Genomic DNA, 21,120 nt, shown 5'->3' on the forward strand with positions numbered 1-21,120 from the left:
ACGTAGTAATTTCAAAAAAATTCCTACGCACACATAGGATCATGGTGATGCATAGCAACGAGAGGGGAGAGTGTTGTCCACGTACCCTCGTAGACCGAAAGCGGAAGCGTTAGCACAACGCGGTTGATGTAGTCGTACGTCTTCACGATCCGACCGATCAAGTACCGAACATACGGGACCTCCGAGTTCAGCACACGTTCAACTCGATGACGTCCCTCGAACTCCGATCCAGCCGAGCTTTGAGGGAGAGTTCTGTCAGCACGACGGCGTGGTGACGATGATGATGTTCTACCGACGCAGGGCTTCGCCTAAGCACCGCTATGATATTATCGAGGTGGACTATGGTGGAGGGGGGCACCGCACACGGCTAAGAGATCCAAGAGATCAATTGTTGTGTCTAGAGGTGCCCCCTACCCCCGTATATAAAGGAGCAAGGGGGGAGAGGCGGCCGGCCAGGAGGAGGCGCGCCAGGGAGGAGTCCTACTCCCACCGCGAGTAGGACTCCCTCCTTTCCTAGTTGGAGTAGGAGAAGGGGGAAGGAGGAAGGAAAGGGGGGTTCCGCCCCCCTCCTTGTCCAATTCGGACTAGAGGGAGAGTGGGTGCGCGGCCTGCCCTGGCCGCCCCTCCTCTTCTCCACTAAGGCCCATCTTGGCCCATTAAACCCCTGGGGGTCCGGTAACCCCCGGTACTCCGGTAAAATCCCGATTTCACCCGGAACACTTCTGATATCCAAATATAGGCTTCCAATATATCAATCTTTATGTCTCGACCATTTCGAGACTCCTCGTCATGTCCATGATCACATCCGGGACTCCGAACTTCCTTCGGTACATCAAAACACATAAACTCATAATATAACCGTCATCGAGCTTTAAGCATGCAGACCCTACGGGTTCGAGAACTATGTAGACATGACTGAGACACGTCTCCGGTCAATAACCAATAGCGGAACCTAGATGCTCATATTGGCTCCTACATATTCTACGAAGATCTTTATCGGTCAAACCGCATAACAACATACGTTGTTTGTCATCGGTATGTTACAATGCTTGCAAGGCTTATAGTGATGTGCATTACCGAGTGGCCCAGAGATACCTCTCCGAAAATCAGAGTGACAAATCGTAATCTCGAAATACGCCAACCCAACAAGTACCTTTGGAGACACCTGTAGAGCACCTTTATAATCACCCAGTTACGTTGTGACGTTTGGTAGCACACAAAGTGTTCCTCCGGTAAATGGGAGTTGCATAATCTCATAGTCATAGGAACATGTATAAGTCATGAAGAAAGCAATAGCAACATACTAAACGATCAAGTGCTAAGCTAACGGAATGGGCCAAGTCAATCACATCATTCTCCTAATGATGTGATTCCGTTAATCAAATGACAACTCATGTCTATGGCTAGGAAACATAACCATCTTTGATTAACGAGCTGCAAGTAGAGGCATACTAGTGACACTCTGTTTGTCTATGTATTCACACATGTATCATGTTTCCGGATAATACAATTCTAGCATGAATAATAAACATTTATCATGATATAAGGAAATAAATAATAACTTTATTATTTCCTCTAGGGCATATTTCCTTCAGTCTCCCACTTGCACTAGAGTCAATAATCTAGTTCACATCGCCATGTGATTTAACACCAATAGTTCACATCACCATGTGATTAACAGCCATAGTTCACAACGTCATGTGACCAACACCCAAAGGGTTTACTAGAGTCAATAATCTAGTTCACATCACTATGTGATTAACACCCAAAGAGTACTAAGGTGTGATCATGTTTTGCTTGTGAGAGAAGTTTAGTCTATGGGTCTGCCACATTCAGATCCGTATGTATTTTGCAAATTTCTATGTCAACAATGCTCTGCACGGAGCTACTCTAGCTAATTGCTCCCACTTTCAAAATGTATCCAGATTGAGACTTAGAGTCATCTGGATCAGTGTCAAAATTTGCATCGATGTAACCCTTTACGACGAACTTTTTTTCACCTCCATAATCGAGAAACATATCCTTATTCCACTAAGGATAATTTTGACTGCTGTCAAGTGATCTACTCCTAGATCACTATTGTACTCCCTTGCTAAACACAGTGTAGGGTATACAATAGATCTGGTACACAGCATGGCATACTTTATAGAAACTATGCCTGAGGCATAGGGAATGACTTTCATTCTCTTTCTATCTTCTGCCGTGGTTGGGCTTTGAGTCTTACTCAATTTCACACCTTGTAACACAGGTAAGAACTCTTTCTTTGACTTTCCCATTTTGAACTACTTCAAAATCTGGTCAAGGTATGTATTCATTGAAAAAACTTATCCAGCGTCTTGATCTATCTCTATAGATCTTGATGCTCAATATGTGAGTAGCTTCACCGAGGTCTTTATTTGAAAAACTCCTTTCAAATACTCCTTTATGCTTTCCAGAAAATTCTATATTATTCCCGATCAACAATATGTCATTCACATATACTTGTCATTCACATATACTCCCTCCGTTTCTTTTTACTCCGCATATAAGATTTGGTCGAAGTCAAACTACACAAAGTTTGACCAAATTTATATAAAAAAATATGAACATCTACAATATTAAAACTATATAGTATGAAAATACATTTCATGGTGCATCTGATAATGTTGATTTCATATTGTCAATGTTTATATTTTTTAATATAAAGTTAGTCAAACTTTACAAAGCTTGACTTTGACCAAACCTTATATGCAGACTAAAAAGAAATGGAGGGAGTATTGATCAGAAATGGTGTAGTGCTCCCACTCACTTTCTTGTAAATACAGGCTTCACCACAAGTCTATAAAATTATATGCTTTGATCAACTCATCAAAGCGTATATTCTAACTCTGAGATGCTTGCACCAGTCCATAGATGGATCGCTGGAGCTTGCACATTTTGTTAGCACCTTTAGGATCGACAAAACCTTTTGGTTGCATCATATACAACTCTTCTTTAAGAAATCCATTAAGGAGTGTAGTTTTGACATTTATTTGCCAGATTTCATAAAATATGGAAATTTTCTAACATGATTCGGACAGATTTAAGCATCGCTATGAGTGAGAAAATCTCATCATGGTCAACACCTTGAACTTTGTCAAAACCTTTTTTGACAAGTCTAGCTTTGTAGATAGTAACACTACTATCAGCGTCCATCTTCCTTTTGAAGATCCATTTATTTTGTATGGCTTGCCGATCATCGGGCAAGTCAACCAAAGTCCACACTTTGTTCTCATACATGGATCTCATCTCCGATTACATTGCCTTAAGCCATTTTGCGGAATCTGGGCTCATCATCGCTTCCTCATAGTTCGTAGGTTCGACATGATCAAGTAACAGGACCTCCAGAACAGGATTACCGTACCACTCTGGTGTGGATCTCACTCTGGTTTACCTACGAGGTTCGGTAGTAACTTGATCTGAAGTTACATGATCATCATCATTAGCTTCCTCACTAATTGGTGTAGGAGTCACATGAACAAATTTCTGTGATGAACTACTTTCCAATAAGGGATCAGGTACAATTACCTCATCAAGTTCTACTTTCCTCCCACTCACTTATTTCGAGAGAAACTCCTTCTCTAGAAAGGATCCATTCTCAGCAACGAATATCTTGCCTTCAGATCTGTGATAGAAGGTGTACCCAACTATCTCCTTTGGGTATCCTATGAAGACACATTTCTCCGATTTGGGTTTGAACTTATTAGGGTGAAACCTTTTTCATATAAGCATTGCAACCCCAAACTTTAAGAAACAACAGCTTAGGTTTCATGCTAAACCATAGTTCATACAGTGTCGTCTCAACAGATTTAGATGGTGCCCCTTTTTAATGTGAATGCAGCTGTCCCTAATGTATAACCCCAAAATGATAGTGATAGATCGGTAAGAGACATCATAGATCGCACCATATCTAATAAAGTACGGTTACGATGTTCCGACACACCATTACGAAGTGGTGTTCCAGGTGGCGTGAGTTGCGAAACTATTCCGCATTGTTTCAAATGAAGACCAAACTCGTAACTCAAATATTCTCCTCCACGATCAGATCATAGAAACTTTATTTTCTTATTACGATGATTTTCGACTTCACTCTGAAATTCTTTGAACTTTTCAAATGTTTCAGACTTATGTTTCATTAAGTAGATATACCCATATCTGCTCAAATCATCTGTGAAAGTGAGAAAATAACGATACCCGCTGCGAGCCTCAACACTTCATCGGATTACATACATCAGCATGTATTATTTCCAATAAGTCAGTTGCTCGCTCCATTGTTCCGGAGAACGGTGTTGGGGAACGTAGCAGAATTTTAAAATTTTCTACGCATCACCAAGATCAATCTATGGAGTCATCTAGCAACGAGGGAGAGAGGAGTGCATCTACATACCCTTGTAGATCGCGCGCGGAAGCGTTCAAGAGAACGGGGTTGATGGAGTCGTACTCGACGTGATCCAAATCACCGATGACCTAGTGCCGAACGAACGGCACCTCCGTGTTCAACACACGTACGGTTGGGAAGACGTCTCCTCCTTCTTGATCCAGCAAGGGGAAAGGAGAGGTTGATGAAGATCCAGCAGCACGACGGCGTGGTGGTGGATGTAGCAGGATCCCGGCAGGGCTTCGCCAAGCGCAAGCAGGGAGGAGAGGTGTTACGGAGGGAGAGGGAGGCGCCAAGAGCAAGGGGTGCCGCTGCCCTCCCTCCCCCCTCTTTATATAGGGGCCTTGGGGGGGCACCGGCCCTAGGAGATGGATCTCCAAGGGGGCGGCGGCCAAGGGGTGGCCTCCCCCCCAAGCCAAGTGGGGGGCGCCCCCACCCCTAGGGTTTCCCAACCCTAGGCGCAGGGGAGGCCCAAGGGGGGCGCACCAGCCCACTAGGGGCTGGTTCCCCTTCCAACTCAGCCCATGGGACCCTCCGGGATAGGAGGCCCCACCCGGTGGACCCTTCCGGTGGTCCCGGTACAATACCGGCGACCCCCGAAACCTTCCCGATGGCCGAAACTGGACTTCCTATATATAAATCTTCACCTCCGGACCATTCTGGAACTCCTCGTGACGTCCGGGATCTCATCCGGGACTCCGAGCAACTTTCGGGTTACTGCATACTAATATCTATACAATCCTAGCGTCACCGAACCTTAAGTGTGTAGACCCTACGGGTTCGGGAGACATGCAGACATGACCGAGGTGCCTCTCCGGTCAATAACCAACAACGGGATCTGGATACCCATGTTGGCTCCCACATGCTCCACGATGATCTCATCGGATGAACCACGATGTCGAGGATTCAATCAATTCGTATACAATTCCCTTTGTCAATCGGTACGTTACTTGCCCGAGACTCGATCGTCGGTATCCCAATACCTCGTTCAATCTCGTTACCGGCAAGTCACTTTACTCGTGTCGTAATGCATGATCCCGTGATCAACCACTTGGTCACATTGAGCTCATTATGATGATGCATTACCGAGTGGGCCCAGAGATACCTCTCCGTCATACGGAGTGTCAAATCCCAGTCCCGATTCATGCCAACCCAACAGACACTTTCGGAGATACCTGTAGTGTACCTTTATAGTCACCCAGTTATGTTGTGACGTTTGGCACACCCAAGGCACTCCTACGGTATCTGGGAGTTGCACAATCTCATGGTCTAAGGAAATGATACTTGACATTCGGAAAAGCTACAGCAAACGAACTACACGATCTTTGAGCTATGCTTAGGATTGGGTCTTGTCCATCACATCATTCTCCTAATGATGTGATCCTGTTATCAATGACATCCAATGTCCATAGTCAGGAAACCATGACTATCTTTTGATCAACGAGCTAGTCAACTAGAGGCTCACTAGGGACGTGTTGTGGTCTATGTATTCACACATGTATTACGATTTCCGTATAACACAATTATAGCATGAATAATAGACAATTATCATGAACAAAGAAATATAATAATAACCATTTTATTATTGCCTCTAGGGCATATTTCCAACAGTCTCCCACTTGCACTAGAGTCAATAGTCTAGTTACATTGTGATGAATCGAACACCCATGCAGTTCTGGTGTTGATCATGTTTTGCTCTAGGGAGAGGTTTAGTCAACGGATCTGCCACATTCAAGTCCGTATGTACTTTACAAATCTCTATGTCTCCATTTTGAACACTTTCACGGATGGAGTTGAAGCGACGCTTGATATGCCTGGTCTTCCTGTGAAACCTGGGCTCCTTGGCAAGGGCAATAGCTCCAGTGTTGTCACAGAAGAGAGTCATCGGGCCCGACGCATTTGGTATGACTCCTAGGTCGGTTATGAACTCCTTCACCCGGACTGCTTCTTGTGCTGCCTCCGAGGCTGCCATGTACTCCGCTTCACATGTAGATCCCGCCACCACGCTTTGCTTGCAACTGCACCAGCTTACTGCCCCACCATTCAAAATATACACGTATCCGGTTTGTGACTTAGAGTCATCCAGATCTTTGTCGAAGCTAGCATCGACGTAACCCTTTACGACGAGCTCTTCGTCACCTCCATAAATGAGAAACATATCCTTAGTCCTTTTCAGGTACTTCAGGATATTCTTGACCGTTGTCCAGTGTTCCATGCCGGGATTACTTTGGTACCTTCCTACCAAACTTACGGCAAGGTTTACATCAGGTCTCGTACACAGCATAGCATACATGATAGACCCTATGGCCGAGGCATAGGGGACGACATTCATCTTTTCTCTATCTTCTACCATGGTCGGGCATTGAGCCGTGCTCAATCTCGTACCTTGCAATATAGGCAAGAACCCCTTCTTTGACTGATCAATTTTGAACTTCTTCAATATCTTGTCAAGGTACGTACTCTGTGAAAGACCAATGAGGCGTCTCGATCTATCTCTATAGATCTTGATGCCTAATATATAAGCAGCTTCTCCAAGGTCCTTCATTTAAAAACACTTGTTCAAGTAGGCCTTTATGCTTTCCAAGAATTCTATATCATTTCCCATCAACAGTATGTCATCCACATACAATATGAGAAATGCTACAGAGCTCCCACTCACTTTCTTGTAAATGCAGGCTTCTCCATAAGTCTGTGTAAACCCAAACGCTTTGATCATCTCATCAAAACAAATGTTCCAACTCCGAGATGCTTGCACCAGCCCATAAATCGAGCGTTGGAGCTTGCACACCTTCTCAGCATTCTTAGGATCGACAAAACCTTCCGGCTGCATCATATACAATTCTTCCTTAAGGAAACCATTAAGGAATGCCATTTTGACGTCCATTTGCCATATCTCATAGTCATACAATGCGGCAATTGCTAACATGATTCGGACGGACTTCAGCTTCGCTACGGGTGAGAAAGTCTCATCGTAGTCAACCCCTTGAACTTGTCGATAACCCTTAGCGACAAGCCGAGCTTTATAGATGGTTACGTTACCATCCGCGTCTGTCTTCTTCTTAAAGATCCATTTATTTTCTATGGCTCGCCGATCATCGGGCAAGTCAGTCAAAGTCCATACTTCGTTTTCATACATGGATCCTATCTCAGATTTCATGGCTTCCAGCCATTTGTCGGAATCCGGGCCCGCCATCGCTTCTTCATAGTTCGAAGGTTCACCGTTGTCTAACAACATGATTTCCAAGACAGGGTTGCCGTACCACTCTGGTGCGGAACGTGTCCTTGTGGACCTATGAAGTTCAGTAGCAACTTGATCTGAAGTTTCATGATCATCATCATTAACTTCCTCTCTAGTCAGTGCAGGCACCTCAGGAACATTTTCTTGAGCTGCGCTACTTACCGGTTCAAGAGGTAATACTTCATCAAGTTCTACTTTCCTCCCACTAATTTCTTTCGAGAGAAACTCTTTCTCTAGAAAGGACCCATTCTTGGCAACAAAGATCTTGCCTTCGGATCTTAGGTAGAAGGTATACCCAATAGTTTCTTTAGGGTATCCTATGAAGACGCATTTTTCCGATTTGGGTTCGAGCTTTTCAGGTCGAAGTTTCTTGACATAAGCATCGCATCCCCAAACTTTTAGAAACGACAGCTTAGGTTTCTTCCCAAACCATAATTCATACGGTGTCGTCTCAACGGATTTCGACGGAGCCCTATTTAAAGTGAATGCGGCAGTCTCTAAAGCATAGCCCCAAAATGACAGCGGTAAATCGGTAAGAGACATCATAGATCGCACCATATCCAATAGAGTGCGATTACGATGTTCGGACACACCATTACGCTGAGGTGTTCCAGGCGGCGTGAGTTGTGAAACTATTCCACATTTTCTTAAGTGTGTGCCAAATTCGTGACTCAAGTATTCTCCCCCATGATCTGATCGCAAGAACTTGATTTTCCTGTCACGTTAATTCTCAACCTCACTCTGGAACTCCTTGAACTTTTCAAAGGTCTCAGACTTGTGTTTCATTAAGTAGACATACCCATATCTACTCAAGTCATCAGTGAGGGTGAGAACATAACGATAGCCACCGCGAGCCTCAACACTCATTGGACCGCACACATCCGTATGTATGATTTCCAATAAGTTGGTTTCTCGCTCCATTGTTCCTGAGAACGGAGTCTTGGTCATTTTACCCATGAGGCATGGTTCGCACGTGTCAAATGATTCGTAATCAAGAGACTCCAAAAGCCCATCTGCATGGAGCTTCTTCATGCGTTTGACACCTATGTGACCAAGGCGGCAGTGCCACAAGTATGTGGGACTATCATTATCAACCTTACATCTTTTGGTATTCACACTATGAATATGTGTAGCATTACGCTCGAGATTCATTAAGAATAAACCATTCACCATCGGAGCATGACCATAAAACATATCTCTCATATAAATAGAACAACCATTATTCTCGAATTTAAATGAGTAGCCATCTCGAATTAAACGAGATCCTGATACAACGTTCATGCTCAAAGCTGGCACTAAATAACAATTATTGAGGTTTAAAACTAATCCCGTAGGTAAATGTAGAGGTAGCGTGCCGACGGCGATCACATCGACCTTGGAACCATTCCCGACGCGCATCGTCACCTCGTCCTTCGCCAGTCTCCGCTTATTCCGCAGCTCCTGCTTTGAGTTACAAATGTGAGCAACCGCACCAGTATCAAATACCCAGGAGCTACTACGAGTACTGGTAAGGTACACATCAATTACATGTATATCACATATACCTTTGGTGTTGCCGGCCTTCTTGTCCGCTAAGTATTTGGGGCAGTTTCGCTTCCAGTGACCACTTCCCTTGCAATAAAAACACTCAGTCTCGGGCTTGGGTCCATTCTTTGGCTTCTTCCCGGCAGCTTGCTTACCGGGCGCGGCAACTCCCTTGCCGTCCTTCTTGAAGTTCTTCTTACCCTTGCCTTTCTTGAACTTAGTGGTTTTATATCAACACTTGATGATCCTTTTTGATTTCCACCTCTGCTGATTTCAGCATTGAATATACCTCAGGAATGGTCTTTTCCATCCCCTGCATATTGAAGTTCATCACAAAGCTCTTGTAGCTCGGTGGAAGCGACTGAAGGATTCTGTCAATGACCGCGTCATCCGGGAGATTAACTCCCAGCTGAGTCAAGCGGTTATGCAACCCAGACATTTTGAGTATGTGCTCACCGACAGAACTATTTTCCTCCATCTTACAACTAAAGAACTTGTCGGAGACTTCATATCTCTCGACCCGAGCATGAGCTTGGAAAACCATTTTCAGCTCTTCGAACATCTCATATGCTCCGTGTCTCTCAAAATGCTTTTGGAGCCCCGGTTCTAAGCTGTAAAGCATGCCGCACTGAACGAGGGAGTAATCATCAGCACGTGACTGCCAAGCATTCATAACGTCTTGGTTCTCTGGGACAGGTGCGTTACCTAGCGGTGCTTCTAGGACATAATCTTTCTTGGCAGCTATGAGGATGATCCTCGGGTTCCGGACCTAGTCCGTATAGTTGCTGCCATCATCTTTCAGCTTGGTTTTCTCTAGGAACGCGTTGAAGTTGAGGACAACATGGGCCATTTGATCTACAAGACAAATTGTAAAGATTTTAGACTAAGTTCATGATAATTAAGTTCATCTAATCAAATTACTCAATGAACTCCCACTCAGATAGACATCCCTCCAGTCATCTAAGTGAAACATGATCCGAGTTAACTAGGCCGTGTCCGATCATCACGTGAGACAGACTAGCCAACATCGGTGAACATCTACATGTTGATCGTATCTTCTATACGACTCATGCTCAACCTTTCGGTCTTCCGTGTTCCGAGGCCATGTCTGTACATGCTAGGCTCGTCAAGTCAACCTAAGTGTATTGCGTGTGTAAATCTGGCTTACACCCGTTGTATTCGAACGTTAGAATCTATCACACCCGATCATCACGTGGTGCTTCGAAAGAACGAACCTTCACAACAGTGCACAGTTAGGGGGAACACTTTCTTGAAATTATTACGAGGGATCATCTTATTTAAGCTACCGTCGTTCTAAGCAAATAAGATGTAAAACATGATAAACATCACATGCAATCAAATAGTGACATGATATGGCCAATATCATTTGCTCCTTTTGATCTCCATCTTCGGGGCTCCATGATCATCGTTGTCACCGGCATGACACCATGATCTCCATCATCATGATCTCCATCATCGTGTCTTCTTGAAGTTGTCTCGTCATCTATTACTTCTACTACTATGGCTAACGGTTTAGCAATAAAGTAAAGTAATTACATGACGTTATATGTTGACACGCAGGTCACAAATAAATTAAGACAACTCCTATGGCTCCTGCCGGTTGTCATACTCATCGACATGCAAGTCGTGATTCCTATTACAAGAACATGATCATCTCATACATCACATATATCATTCATCACATCCTTTGGCCATATCACATCACAAAACACTTGCTGCAAAAACAAGTTAGACGTCCTCTAATTGTTGTTGCAAGTTTTTACATGGCTGCCAAAACCACAATGTGAATTGCCAATTTCTATTTACCCTTCATAAGGACCCTATTCATCGAATCCAATCTGACTAAAGTGGGAGAGACAGACACCCGCCAGCAACCTTATGCAACTAGTGCATGTCAGTCGGTGGAACCAGTCTCACGTAAGCGTACGTGTAAGGTCGGTCCGGGCCGCTTCATCCCACAATGCCACCGAATCAACATAAGACTAGTAACGGCAAGATAATTGACAATTTTGACGCCCACAACTACTTTGTGTTCTACTCGTGCATAGAAACTACGCATAGACCTAGCTCATGACGCCACTGCTGGGGAACGTAGCAGAATTTTAAAATTTTCTACGCATCACCAAGATCAATCTATGGAGTCATCTAGCAACGAGGGAGAGAGGAGTGCATCTACATACCCTTGTAGATCACGCGCGGAAGCGTTCAAGAGAACGGGGTTGATGGAGTCGTACTCGACGTGATCCAAATCACCGATGACCTAGTGCCGAACGGACGACACCTCCGCGTTCAACACACGTACGGTTGGGAAGACGTCTCCTCCTTCTTGATCCAGCAAGGGGAAAGGAGAGGTTGATGAAGATCCAGCAGCACGACGGCGTGGTGGTGCATGTAGCAGGATCCCGGCAGGGCTTCGCCAAGCGCAAGCGGGGAGGAGAGGTGTTACGGAGGGAGAGGGAGGCGCCAAGAGCAAGGGGTGCCGCTGCCCTCCCTCCCCCCTCTTTATATAGGGGCCTTGGGGGGGCGCCGGTCCTAGGAGATGGATCTCCAAGGGGGCGGCGGCCAAGGGGTGGCCTCCCCCCCAAGCCAAGTGGGGGGCGCCCCCACCCCTAGGGTTTCCCAACCCTAGGCACAGGGAAGGCCCAAGGGGGGGCGCACCAGCCCACTAGGGGCTGGTTCCCCTTCCAACTCAGCCCATGGGGCCCTCCGGGATAGGTGGCCCCACCCGGTGGACCCTTCCGGTGGTCCCGGTACAATATCGGCGACCCCCGAAACCTTCCCGATGGCCGAAACTGGACTTCCTATATATAAATCTTTACCTCCGGACCATTCTAAACTCCTCGTGACGTTCGGGATCTCATCCGGGACTCCGAACAACTTTCGGGTTACTGCATACTAATATCTCTACAACCCTAGCATCACCGAACCTTAAGTGTGTAGACCCTACGGGTTCGGGAGACATGCAGACATGACCGAGATGCCTCTCTGGTCAATAACCAACAAAGGGATCTGGATACCCATGTTGGCTCCCACATGCTCCACGATGATCTCATCGGATGAACCACGATGTCGAGGATTCAATCAATCCGTATACAATTCCCTTTGTCAATCGGTACGTTACTTGCCCGAGACTCGATCGTCGGTATCCCAATACCTCGTTCAATCTCGTTACCGGCAAGTCACTTTACTCGTGCCGTAATGCATGATCCCGTGATCAACCACTTGGTCACATTGAGCTCATTATGATGATGCATTACCGAGTGGGCCCAGAGATACCTCTCCGTCATACGGAGTGACAAATCCCAGTCTCGATTCGTGCCAACCCAACAGACACTTTCGGAGATACATGTAGTGTACCTTTATAGTCACCCAATTACGTTGTGACGTTTGGCACACCCAAGGCACTCCTACGGTATCCGGGAGTTGCACAATCTCATGGTCTAAGGAAATGATACTTGACATTCGGAAAAGCTACAGCAAACGAACTACACGATCTTTGAGCTATGCTTAGGATTGGGTCTTGTCCATCACATCATTCTCCTAATGATGTGATCCCGTTATCAATGACATCCAATGTCCATAGTCAGGAAACCATGACTATCTTTTGATCAACGAGCTAGTCAACTAGAGGCTCACTAGGGACGTGTTGTGGTCTATGTATTCACACATGTATTACGATTTCCGGATAACACAATTATAGCATGAACAATAGACAATTATCATGAACAAAGAAATATAATAATAACCATTTTATTATTGCCTCTAAGGCATATTTCCAACAAACGGAGTTTTAGTCATCTTGCCCATAAGGCATGGTTTGCAAGCATCAATTGATTCATAATCAAGTGATTCCAAAAGCCCAACAGCATGAATTTTCTTCATGCACTTTACACCGATATGACCTAAACGGCAGTGCCAAAAATAAGTTGCACTATCATTATCAACTTTGGATCTTTTGGTATCAATATTAAGAATATGTGTATCACTACGATCGAGATCCAACAAACTATTTTCATTGGGTGTATGACTATCGAAGGTTTTATTCATGTAAACAGAACAACTATTATTCTCTGATTTTAAATGAATAACCGTATTGCAATAAACATGATTGATGTCTACTACACAACCTTCTTCTTGTAGACGTTGTTGGGCCTCCAAGTGCAGAGGTTTGTAGGACAGTAGCAAATTTTCCTCAAGTGGATGACCTAAGGTTTATCAATCCGTAGGAGGCGTAGGATGAAGATGGTCTCTCTCAAGCAACCTTGCAACCAAATAACAAAGAGTCTCTTGTGTCCCCAACACACCCAATACAATGGTAAATTGTATAGGTGCACTAGTTCGGCGAAGAGATGGTGATACAAGTGCAATATGGATAGTAGATAAAGGTTTTTGTAATCTGAAAATATAAAAACAGCAAGGTAACTAATGATAAAAGTGAGCGTAAACGGTATTGCAATGCGTTGAAACAAGGCCCAGGGTTCATACTTTCACTAGTGCAAGTCCTCTCAACAATAATAACATAATTGGATCACATAACTATCCCTCAACATGCAACAAAGAGTCACTCCAAAGTCAGTGATAGCGGAGAACAAACGAAGAGATAATGGTAGGGTACGAAACCACCTCAAAGTTATTCTTCCCAATCAATCCGTTGGGCTATTCCTATAAGTGTCACAAACAGCCCTAGAGTTCGTACTAGAATAACACCTTAAGACACAAATCAACCAAAACCCTAATGTCACCTAGATACTCCAATGTCACCTCAAGTATCCGTGGGTATGATTATACGATATGCATCACACAATCTCAGATTCATCTATTCAACCAACACATAGAACCTCAAAGAGTGCCCCAAAGTTTCTACCGGAGAATCACGACGAAAACGTGTGCCAACCCCTATGCATAGGTTCATGGGCGGAACCCGCAAGTTGATCACCAAAACATACATCAAGTGAATCAAGTGGTATCCCATTGTCACCACAGATACGCACGGCAAGACATACATCAAGTGTTCTCAAATCTTTAAAGACTCAATCCGATAAGATAACTTCTAAGGGGAAACTCAATTCATTACAAGAGAGTAGAGGGGGAGAAACATCATAGGATCCAACTATAATAGCAAAGCTCGCGATACATCAAGATCATATCACCTCAAGAACACGAGAGAGAGAGAGAGAGATCAAACGCATCGCTACGGGTACATACCCTCAGCCCCGAGGGAGAACTACTCCCTCCTCGTCATGGAGAGCACCGGGATGATGAAGATGGCCATCGGAGAGGGATTGCCCCCTCCAGCAGGGTGCCGGAACGGGTCTAGATTGGTTTCGGTGGCTACGAAGGCTTCTGGCGGCGGAACTCCCGATCTATTGTGCTCCCGGATGTTTTTAGGGTATATGGAGATATATAGATGGAAGAAGTACGTCAGGGGAGCCACGAGGGGCCCACAAGGGTGGAGGGCGCGCCCCCCTACCTCGTGGCCTCCTCGAAGCTTCCCTTACGTGGACTCCAAGTCTCCCGGGTTGCTTTCCTTCCAAAAATAAGTTCCGTGAAGTTTCGGGTCAATTGGACTCTGTTTGATTTCCCTTTTCCGCGATACTCTAAAACAAGGAAAAAACAGAAACTGGCACTGGGCTCTGGGTTAATAGGTTAGTCCCAAAAATCATATAAAATAGCATATAAATGCATATAAAACATCCAAGGTTGATAATATAATAGCATGGAACAATCAAAAATTATATATACGTTGGAGACGTATCAATGATCAAATCATATTCATGCTCAACGCAAACGCCAAATAACATTTATTTAGGTTTAACACTAATCCCGAAAGTATAGGGAGTGTGCGATGATGATCATATCAATCTTGGAACTACTTCCAACACACATCGTCACTTCACCCTCAACTAGTCTCTGTTTATTCTGTAACTCCTGTTTCAAGTTACTAATTTTTAGCAACCGAACAAGTATCAAATACCCAGGGGCTACTATAAACACTAGTAAGTTACACATCAATAACCTGTATATCAAATATACCCTTGTTCAATTTGCCATCCTTCTTATCCACCAAATATTCAGGGCATTTCTGCTTCCAGTGACCATTTCCTTTGTAGTAGAAGCACTCAGTTTCAGGCTTTAGTCTAGCTTTGGGCTTCTTCACGGAAGTGACAACTTGCTTGCCATTCGACATGAAGTTACCTTTCTTTCCCTTTGCCCTTTTCTTGAAACTAGTGGTCTTGTTAATCATCAACACTTGATGCTCTTTCTTGATTTCTACCTTCATCGATTTCAGCATCATGAAAAGCTCGGGAATCGTTTTCGTCATCCCTTGCATACTATAGTTCATCACGAAGTTCTACTACCTTGGTGGTGGTGACTAGAGAATTCTGTCAATCACTATCTTATCTGGAAGATTAACTCCCACTTGATTCAAGCGATTGTAGTACCCAAACAATCTGAGCACATGCTCACTGCTTGAGCTATTCTCCTCCATCTTTTAGCTATAGAACTTGTTGGAGACTTCATATCTCCCAACTCGGGTATTTGCTTGAAATATTAACTTCAACTCCTGGAACATCTCATATGGTCCATGATGTTTCAAAACGCCTTTGAAGTCCCGATTCTAAGCCGTTAAGCATGGTGCACTAAACTATCAAGTAGTCATCATATTGAGCTAGCCAAACATTCATAACGTCTGCATCTGCTCCTGCAATAGGTCTGTCACCTAGCGGTGCATCAAGGACATAATTCTTCTGTGCAGCAATGAGGATAAACCTCAGATCACGGACCCAGTCCGCATCATTGCTACTATCATATTTCAACTTAGTTTTCTCTAGGAACACATATAAAACATAGGGAAGTAATAACGCGAGCTATTGATCTACAACATTATTTGCAAAATACTATCAAGACTAAGTTCATGATAAATTAAAGTTCAGTTAATCATATTACTTAAGAACTCCCACTTAGATAGACATCCCTCTAATCATCTAAGTGATCACGTGATCCAAATCAACTAAACCATGTCTGATCATCACGTGAGATGGAGTAGTTTTCAATGGTGAACATCACTACGTTGGTCATATCTACTATATGATTCACGCTCGACCTTTCGGTCTCAGTGTTCCGAGGCCATATCTGCATATGCTAGGCTCGTCAAATTTAACCTGAGTATTCCGTATGTGCAACTGTTTTGCACCCGTTGTATTTGAACGTAGAGCCTATCACACCCGATCATCACGTGGTGTCTCAGCACGAAGAACTTTCGCAACGGTGCATACTCAGGGAGAACACTTATACCTTGATAATTTAGTGAGAGATCATCTTATAATGCTACCGTCTATCTAAGCAAAAATAAGATGTATAAAAGATAAACATCACATGCAATCAAAATATGTGACATGATATTGTTGGGGAACGTAGTAATTTCAAAAAAAAATCCTACGCACACCCAAGATCATGGTGATGCATAGCAACCAGAGGGGAGAGTGTTGTCCACGTACCCTCGTAGATCGAAAGCGGAAGCGTTAGCACAACGCGGTTGATGTAGTCATACGTCTTCACGATCCGACCGATCAAGTACCGAACGAACGGCACCTCCGAGTTCAGCACATGTTCAGCCCGATGACGTCCCTCTAACTCCAATCCAGCCGAGTGTTGAGGGAGAGTTTTGTTAGCACGACAGCGTGGTGACGATGTTGACGTTCTACCGATGCAGGGCTTCGCCTAAGCACCGCTACGATATGATCGAGGTGGATTATGGTGGAGGGGGCACCGCACACGGCTAAGAGATCAAGAGATCAATTGTTGTGTCTTTGGGGTGCCTCGTGCCCCCGTATATAAAGGAGTGGAGGGGGGGGCTGGCCCTCTCTATGGCGTGCCCTAGGGGAGTCCTACTCCCACTGGGAGTAGGATTCCCCCTTTCCTAGTAGAACTAGGAGCCCTTCCAAGTATTAGGAGTAGGAGGGAAAAAAGGGAAGGGAAAAGGAGAAGGAAGGAAGGGGCGCCCCCCTCCCTAGTCCAATTCGGACTAGCCCATGGGGAGGGGTGCGGCCTGATAACCCACAAGTATAGGGGATCGCAACAGCTTTCGAGGGTAGAGTATTCAACCCAAATTTATTGATTCGACACAAGGGGAGCCAAAGAATATTCTCAAGTATTAGCAGCTGAGTTGTCAATTCAACCACACCTGGAAACTTAGTATCTGCAGCAAAGTGTTTAGTAGCAAAGTAATATGATAGTGGTGGTAGCAGCAATAGAAGTAAAGACAACAAACGTAATGTTTTTGGTATTTTGTAGTGATTGTAACAGTAGCAGCGGGAAAGTAAATAAGCGTAAACCAGTATATGGAAAACTCGTAGGCACCGGATCAGTGATGGAGAATTATGCCGGATGCGGTTTATCATGTAACAGTCATAACATAGGGTGACACAGAACTAGCTCCAATTCATCAATGTAATGTAGGCATGTATTCCGTATATAGTCATACGTGCTTATGGAAAAGAACTTGCATGACATCTTTTGTCCTACCCTCCCGTGGCAGCGGGGTCCTATTGGAAACTAAGGGATATTAAGGCCTCCTTTTAATAGAGAACCGGAACAAAGCAGTAGCACATTGTGAATACATGAACTCCTCAAACTATGGTCATCACCGGGAGTGGTCCCGATTATTGTCACTTCGGGGTTTCCGGATCATAACACATAGTAGGTGACTATAGACTTGCAAGATAGGATCAAGAACTCACATATATTCATGAAAACATAATAGGTTCAGATCTGAAATCATGGCACTCGGGCCCTAGTGACAAGCATTAAGCATAGCAAAGTCATAGCAACATCAATCTCAGAACATAATGGATACTAGGGATCAAACCCTAACAAAACTAACTCGATTACATGATAAATCTCATCCAACCCATCACCGTCCAGCAAGCCTACGATGCAATTACTCACGCACGGCGGTGAGCATCATGAAATTGGTGATGGAGGATGGTTGATGATGACGACGACGACGAATCCCCCTCTCCGGAGCCCCGAACGGACTCCAGATCAGCCCTCTCGAGAGGTTTTAGGGCCTGGCGGTGGCTCCGTATCGTAAAACGCGATGATTTCTTCTCTCTGATTTTTTTCTCTCCGAAAGCAAATATATAGAGTTGGAGTTGGCGTCGGAGGGTCAACAGGGGGCCCACGAGGTAGGGGCGCGCCCTAGGGGGGTGCCCCCACCCTCGTTAGAAGGGTGTGGGCCCCCTGGTCTTCATATTTGGCGAAGATTTTTTATTATTTTTTCTAAGACCTCCCGTGGAGTTTCAGGTCATTCCGAGAATATTTGTTTTCTGCACATAAAATAACACCATGGTAATTCTGCTGAAAACAGCGTCAGTCCGGGTTAGTTCCATTCAAATCATACAAGATAGAGTCCAAAACAAGGGTAAAAGTGTTTGGAAAAGTAGATAGGACAGAGACGTATCACGGCCACACTTTGAGGCCTTTCTCTCCTTTCCCGTATGACCCATTAAGGCCCAATACGAATTCTCGTAACTCCCCGGTACTCCCGAAAATGCCCGAATCACTCGGAACCTTTCCGATGTCCGAATATAGTCGTCCAGTATATCGATCTTTACGTCTTGACCATTTCGAGACTCCTCGTCATGTCCCCGATCTCATCCGGGACTCCAAACTCCTTCGGTACATCAAAAGACATAAACTCATAATATAACCGTCATCGAACTTTAAGCGTGCGGACCCTACGGGTTCGAGAACTATGTAGACATGACCGAGACACGTCTCCGGTCAATAACCAATAGCGCAACCTGGATGCTCATATTGGCTCCTACATATTCTACAAAGATCTTTATCGGTCAAACCGCATAACAACATACGTTGTTCCCTTTTCATCGGTATGTTACTTGCCCGAGATTCGATCGTCGATATCTCAATACCTAGTTCGATCTCGTTACCGGCAAGTCTCTTTACTCGTTTTGTAATACATCATCACGCAACTAACTCATTAGTTGCAATGCTTGCAAGGCTTATAGTGATGTGCATTACCGAGTGGGCCCAGAGATACCTCTCTGACAATCGGAGTGACAAATCCTAATCTCGAAATACGCCAACCCAACAAGTACCTTCGGAGACACCTGTAGAGCACCTTTATAATCACCCAGTTATGTTGTGACGTTCGGTGGCACACAAAGTGTTCCTCCTGTAAATGGGAGTTGCATAATCTCATAGTCATAGGAACATGTATAAGTCATGAAGAGAGCAATAGCAACAAACTAAACAATCAAGTGCTAAGCTAACGGAATGGGTCAAGTCAATCACATCATTCTCCTAACGATGTGATCCCGTTAATCAAATGACAACTCATGTCTATGGTTAGGAAACATAACCATCTTTGATCAACGAGCTAGTCAAGTAGAGGCATACTAGTGACACTCTGTTTGTCTATGTATTCACACATGTATTATGTTTCCGGATAATACAATTCTAGCATGAATAATAAACATTTATCATGATATAAGGAAATAAATAATAACTTTATTATTGCCTCTAGGGCATATTTCCTTTAGTCTCCCACTTGAACTAGTGTCAATAATCTAGTTCACGTCACTATGTGATTTAATACCAATAGTTCACATCACCATATGATTAACACCCATAGTTCACATTGACATGTGACCAACACCCAAATGGTTTACTAGAGTCAATAATCTAGTTCACATCGCTATGTGATTAACACCCAAAGAGTACTAAGGTGTGATCATGTTTTGCTTGTGAGAGAAGTTTAGTCAATGGGTCTGCCACATTCAGATCCGTATGTATTTTGCAAATTTCTATGTCAACAATGCTCTGCACAGAGCTACTCTAGCTAATTGCTCCAACTTTCAATATGTATCCAGATTGAGACTTTGAGTCATCTGGATCAGTGTTAAAACTTGCATCAACGTAACCCTTTACGACGAACCTTTTGTCACCTCCATAATCGAGAAACATATCCTTATTCCACTAAGGATAATTTTGACCAATGTCCAGTGATCTACTCCTAGATCACTATTGTACTCCCTTGCCAAACTCAGGGCAGGGTATACAATAGGTCTTGTACACATCATGGCATACTTTATAAAACCTATGGCTGAGGCATAGGGAATGACTTTCATTCTCTCTCTATCTTCTGCCATGGTCGGGTTTTGAGTCTTACTCAACTTCACACCTTGTAACACAGGCAATAACTCCTTCTTTGACTGTTCCATTTTGAACTACTTCAAAATCTTGTCAAGGTATGTACTCATTGAAAAAACTTATCAAGCGTCTTGATCTATCTCTATAGATCCTGATGCTCAATATGTAAGCAGCTTCACCGAGGTATTTCTTTGAAAAACTCCTTTCAAACATTCCTTTATGCTTTGAGAATAATTCTACATTATCTCCGATCAACAATATGTCATTCACATATACTTATCAGAAATGTTGTAGTGCTCCCACTCACTTTCTTGTAAATACAGGCTTCACCGCAAGTCTGTATAAAACTATATGCTTTGATCAACTTATCAAAGCGTATATTCCAACTCCGGGATGCTTGCACCAGTCCATAGATGGATCGCTGGAGCTTGCATATTTTGTTAGTACCTTTAGGATTGACAAAACCTTCTGGTTGCATCATATACAACTCTTTTTAATAAATCCATTAAGGAATGCAGTTTTGTTTATCCATTTGCCAGATTTCATAAAATGCAGCAATTGCTAACCTGATTCGGACAGACTTAAGCATAGATACGAGTGAGAAACTCTCATCGTAGTCAACACCTTGAACTTGTCAAAAACCTTTTTGCGACAATTCTAGCTTTGTAGATAGTAACACTACTATCAGCGTCCGTCTTCCTCTTGAAGATCCATTTAATCTCAATGGCTTGTCGATCAATGGGCAAGTCAATCAAAGTCCGTACTT

Source organism: Triticum urartu, chromosome 6 (assembly GCF_003073215.2).
Source record: "Triticum urartu cultivar G1812 chromosome 6, Tu2.1, whole genome shotgun sequence".
Lineage (NCBI taxonomy): Eukaryota > Viridiplantae > Streptophyta > Magnoliopsida > Poales > Poaceae > Triticum > Triticum urartu.